The 5,129-nt window shown below is 45.7% G+C and overlaps 1 protein-coding gene across 3 annotated transcripts in view; it reads right to left on the bottom strand.

Moving 5' to 3' along the window:
* RHOBTB1 (Rho related BTB domain containing 1) overlaps positions 1 to 4,395 on the bottom strand; it is a 122,331-nt gene extending 117,936 nt beyond the window's left edge. For 2 of the 3 annotated variants that reach the window (XM_059397474.1, XM_059397467.1), the window contains exon 1: positions 4,174 to 4,395. The gene's annotated coding sequence lies outside the window, so the exon portion shown is untranslated. The remainder of the gene's footprint in view (positions 1 to 4,173) is intronic. The other variant, XM_059397470.1, reaches the window with a different exon arrangement.
* Between the last annotated feature and the right edge of the window lie 734 nt (positions 4,396 to 5,129).

Here is a 5,129-nt window from a genome sequence, read left to right on the forward strand (position 1 = left end):
TTTTTTTTTTTTTTTTTTTTTAATGGGATGTAATACTCTAGCAAGGATTGCTCTTTAAGTTAGAGAAGAAAAGTTATTTTAGTCCTTAAAAACAAGCCATCATCATTTGGAGTTTAAAATATCAGTCATCTTTTAAATGTATCTTGAATCTATCATGCTAGTGGTAAATGCTCAGCCGTGTAGATTTGCCATTTGGAGCTCCTCAGCATTTAAACAGAACTGGTAAACTAACGATAGGTATTAAAAGGCTGCCTGATAGATCATTAAAATAGTAAATGAGTCACTGAAATTTATACAGGCCATACAAAATTAAAAAAATAAGATTATCTGAAGAGTGTTCTACTGTGTACTAATGTTGCTATCCAGGATTGGTCTGGGAAACCTAAGGCTCTTTGGGATTTCAGGGGGGGAAAAAAAGTGTCATTTCCTAACACTCCCTGCCGCTGTTGACTGGGTAGTCCCTGTGATTTTTGAGGGCTTGGTGAGGTGTGTGCTGGTCTAGAAGCCAGGTTGCACAGGTTCTCTATTTTATGTTCTGGGTCCTCATCCATAAAATAATCGTTTGGACCATTAGTTGGTCTCCAGTGTGTCGTCATCGTCTTCTTCTTCTTCTTCTTTTTTAAAAAATATTTTATTTATTTATTTATTTGTCAAAGAGAGAGAGAGAGAGAGCATGCAAGTGCGCAGAAGAAGGAAGAGGCGGAGAGAGAAGCAGGCTCCCTGTGGAGCAAGGAGTCTGATGTGGGACTCCATCCCAGGACTCTGGGATCATAATCCGAGCCAAAGGCAACGGCTTAACCAACTGAGCCACCCAGGCGTCCCTCTCGTGTGTCTTCTGAACCTAAGTTCCTGTTATCATTCTGAGGTTCAGTTTTCTCTGTTGTAAAATATGGGGCTTGGACTATATGTAGTGTGTCTGCTTGTCCAGGGAGTCCCATGATAGCTGTGTTTTCTCCATTAATGTGCTTGGATCCCCATTCATAATAGGCTCACGGTAAGAGTGTAAGATTGATGATGCTTCATTTGGGTTTTCCCAGGGATGGGACAGTATATCGGCCATTAGCACATATCCTTTGCAGGAGATAATTATTCATTATATAATTACAATCATATAATTCATAATCATTCAAACACACTAACTGATCACAGCTATATGCTGTGCATCACTGTGCTAGACCCTGGGAAGACAGTAATGAAAAAAGTCAGGCAGAAAGAGCTCCAGGCTCATGCGGCTTACGGTCTGATGGGGGAATGATGGAGAAGATAAAAACAATAGCCACATGTAAACAGACGTGTAAGTAAAATAAGTGCAGTTTGTAATCAGTGTTTTAAAGGGATCACTGGGCCTGAGATAGAAAATAACAGAAGAGTGTTCGGGAAGAGCCTCTTGGAGGGGGCGATATTTACTTCGACCAGCAGGAAGGAAAAAGAGACCAGGGAGGGGGTTGGAGGAAAAGCCAGGACAGGGAAGAGCATGTTCTGGAATCCTGTGGGAGGAGCTGTTTATGTGCTTTGCATCCAAAGGTCTCTTCCATCTCTGAGAGGGAATTTAATTCAAAACTAGAGAAAGGAAATCAGAAGCCCAAAGGGCTGAAGGGACTGATCTGAGGTCAAATGGCCAGTCAGTCAATGGGAGAACTCTTCCATGCCTCAGTCTGGAATGTGAGCTCTTCCGAGGGATCAGGATCACAGTGCAGCAGGAAGCACCACAATGCTTTGGTTCAAATCCTCGCTCTTTGACTCATCAATTGCTCGTCCTTGGGTACCAGAGCTTTTTTGAGACCCAGTTTTCTTTTGTGTGAAACACAGATGATATCGACTGCATCAGATTGTTACAGGGATTGAATGAGCTAATGCGGCTGATTGTCCGGTACATCATAGGCACCGTGCTCAGTAAATGAAAACTCCTTTGATTTTTCACCGAGTGCACTTTCACCCAAACCAAACTGTTGGAAAATAAGTAGGGCAGAGGTTAAGTGATTTGGATAAAGGAAGAGTGCTAACAGCGGGGAAGTTCTGGAATATCGGGCTGGGGCCCGTTCAGCAGCTACTCAGCTGAGGGCTGAGTGGAGGAAATGAGGAAAGGCCACTGAAGGTGGAAAGATGTCAAGAAAACATCTCCAAATTTGTGGTTCTGCTCACAGCTTAACTTGCTAGTGGGAAAACTACAGTTGTCTTCATAAAACAGAAAAGGATCATCCTTAGTAATATTTGTACTTACGATTCGCATATAAGAAACAGGTTTTACTCTAGGAAACCAGTAAGCAGAGAAATGAGACACTATTATTAAATACACGTCAAGAGAAAATGTGATGTTAACATGTCACTCAATCCACTGGGAACAAATTAATTTAATTATCTGCAGGATATTAACATGATTGCCGGTATTAAGGATACTTAAAAACCAAGCCCATGGTATTAGAAGAATGAATAATTTATCTAAGTAACTGTGAAGATTTTCTTCATTGTGAACAAAACCACAGATTGAACTTCAGCCTTAAAATACTGAGAGGCATATTTCATGGATTAAAGCGGACAGCTAGCTCTAAGGCCATCCCACAAAAGCTGTTTGCTCTCCCCTTAGACATACCCAAAATGTGAGGGAATATTTATGGTTCAGGCACACTTGAACCAGGGCTGAATATTTCTTAGTTTTGGAAGTCCAACTACTGGGTCCCTTTTCCCCCAGCCATAAGGTAAGTGCCATTCCATATATAACTTTTTGAAATGCTGCTTACTTTATGATTCTCTGCCGATGCTGCCTTATGGGAGAAATTTTATTTCAAAGTTTCACAGGATGTGAATTGAACTCATTATTTTACTCTAAACTCATTGTTTAATTGACAGGAAACATGCATTCTAAATCATCTTGTATGCATGGCAGAAGCGGCTACATAAATTTAACAATGGGTGGATTATTACTATTTTGCATATTTATGGAATTTTATATTCAGGAAGCATTTTACAAATCTTTTATTAGTTAATCCTTACACTTACGAGTGAGTCTGACAGGTGGTAAACAATGCTTTGGGTTTTAAATTGCCAATACGTGAAAACTTTAATGGGGGGAAAAAAATCTACTGCAATTCTCCTTGCTCCCAAACTTGCCAAGAGCACATTTTTGATACTTCTCCCCCCTCACCAGACACCAGGGCTAGAGGTCTGCAAGCAGGTTGGTGTCCACCTGAAACACAAGGAGAAAGGGGCATACTAGGCTCTGTCCCAGGTCAGGTGGCCAACATCAGGGGAAACCTCAGAAGACACCAAGGTGATATTGACAGCATTCCCAGCAAGACACATCCCAGTAACAAAGCACATAAACAGACACATTAGGAAGCAACTTTTCTAGAACTATAGAGTTAACTTGATTTTCAGTTCTAATGATGCCATACTTACTGGACTCACTCTCTAATGACAGCACCAGTTCTTTCCAAATGAATGCACGTATGTTAAAGAAATAAAACCTAACTCAAACTAAGAAAGTTTATATTTTCTTTTTCAAAAAGTTACAAATTGAAAAACACTTAGCAACTTTGAACATTCCCTGCAAAGTTTTTAGGATCCTCCAATGTACCCCTCCTCCAGATATAAGAAGGTGTTGAAGAGCAGGGCAAAGAAAGCCTGTATGGATTAAAGTCTCATTGTTGACCCAAACCTTTTACAGCCTAGGGCTTTCAAAGCTACCAAACCAAGAAAAATCAATCACGCATCACCTGGGGGCTGGAAATGAGGAGCTGCAGATGCTGCACCTACTTTCTGAAGATTCCAGCATGGACACGTCGTCCTGCCCAGATTCTAATCTCTTCTGAGTGACAGTGTCTCTATCCCTCTAATCCCTCAGGCCTCCGCCTCCGTGGTGTGTGTGTGTGTGTGTGTGTGATGGAGGCCAGTTGGGTTGGAGGGTGCAGAGAACACCCAAAGTATATTGGAAGCTAACACCCTGTGAGGCCCCGTGCGTTCTCAGTGCCGCTGGGCAGCTGTCAGGAGGTCAGCGTAAGGTAACCAGGTCACCTCTCTTCCAGGGGTACAAAGGGATGCTTCAAGACCTCGCGTCCCCTGGGTGCGCGGGTACCGCGAGAGCGCGCATGGAGGGACCCTCTGAGTAACACCTCCCACCCTGGCGCGTCCCCCATGCCCCCCGACGCGGCCCCGCCCCGCTTGCGCTGACTCTACCTGCAGACTCTGGAGGCGCGGCGGCAACGTCTGGCGGTCCTGCGGCTGGCCGGGCTAGCGCTCCGGCTTTGTAAAGCCGCCCGACCCCACCCTCTCTCACCTCGGGGGCCAGGAACCTCGGCGTTGGGCCACCGCGCTGCGGCCGGCCGCCGCCTCTCTGCGGGGCGGGGGCTGCCGGGCCCTCCCCACCTCGCGGCCTGCTCCGAGACCTTCGGGCGGGGCCCTGGGCCGCTCAGATCCCCGCCCCTCTTCCCCGGAGCTGGCACCCCGCGGCGCCAGCTCCACCCCCTACACTGGGGGGTCCTCAAGCCCCGGTCAGTCCTAGCGCCTGTGACCCCGCCCTTGTCTACTCATGGCGGGAGGGACTGCGCCCCAATGTCGCCGTCCCCACGACCCACCTCTGGGATTCCCGTGGGGTGCCAGGAGGGGGGCGACTCCTTCTACCAGTGAAGGCCAAGTCTGGGGAAAGTTTCTGGCGGAGTCAAGGGTCAGCCTTTTCTTGTAGGGACGTTCTCTAGCCAAGGGATAGAAACCCAAGCGATTCTATCTGCGGTTTCTGCTGACATCACAAACCACACATCACTCGATGTCGTGTTGGGTAGTTTACACAAAGACTCCCTATCATTACTGCAGCCGTTTGCACGTTTGCCCTTCAGAACCCCAGCCGAGTGACATTTCAGTGGAAGGGTTAAAGGAACTTAATTTTTTAATAAAAACTTAATGCTGGAAACCAGTACATTCATTATATGCTAGCTCTGCCCCAAGCTCCTAGCATGGTCTCATCTGGATAATTCAGACCTTTCAGTGACCAGGATTACATAGGTCACTACCTCGCACTTCCAAATCTCCAGAACTTTCCCTGTCTTCAGTCGCCTTTTTTATTTCCCTGGCTATATGGAGGAGGGGTGAAAATGAAATGCAACAAAAACAATTTGAAGAGCTTTTAACAGCGGGTA

The sequence above is a fragment of the Mustela nigripes genome, chromosome 4 (genome assembly GCF_022355385.1).
Source record: "Mustela nigripes isolate SB6536 chromosome 4, MUSNIG.SB6536, whole genome shotgun sequence".
In the NCBI taxonomy this organism is placed as follows: Eukaryota; Metazoa; Chordata; class Mammalia; order Carnivora; family Mustelidae; genus Mustela; species Mustela nigripes.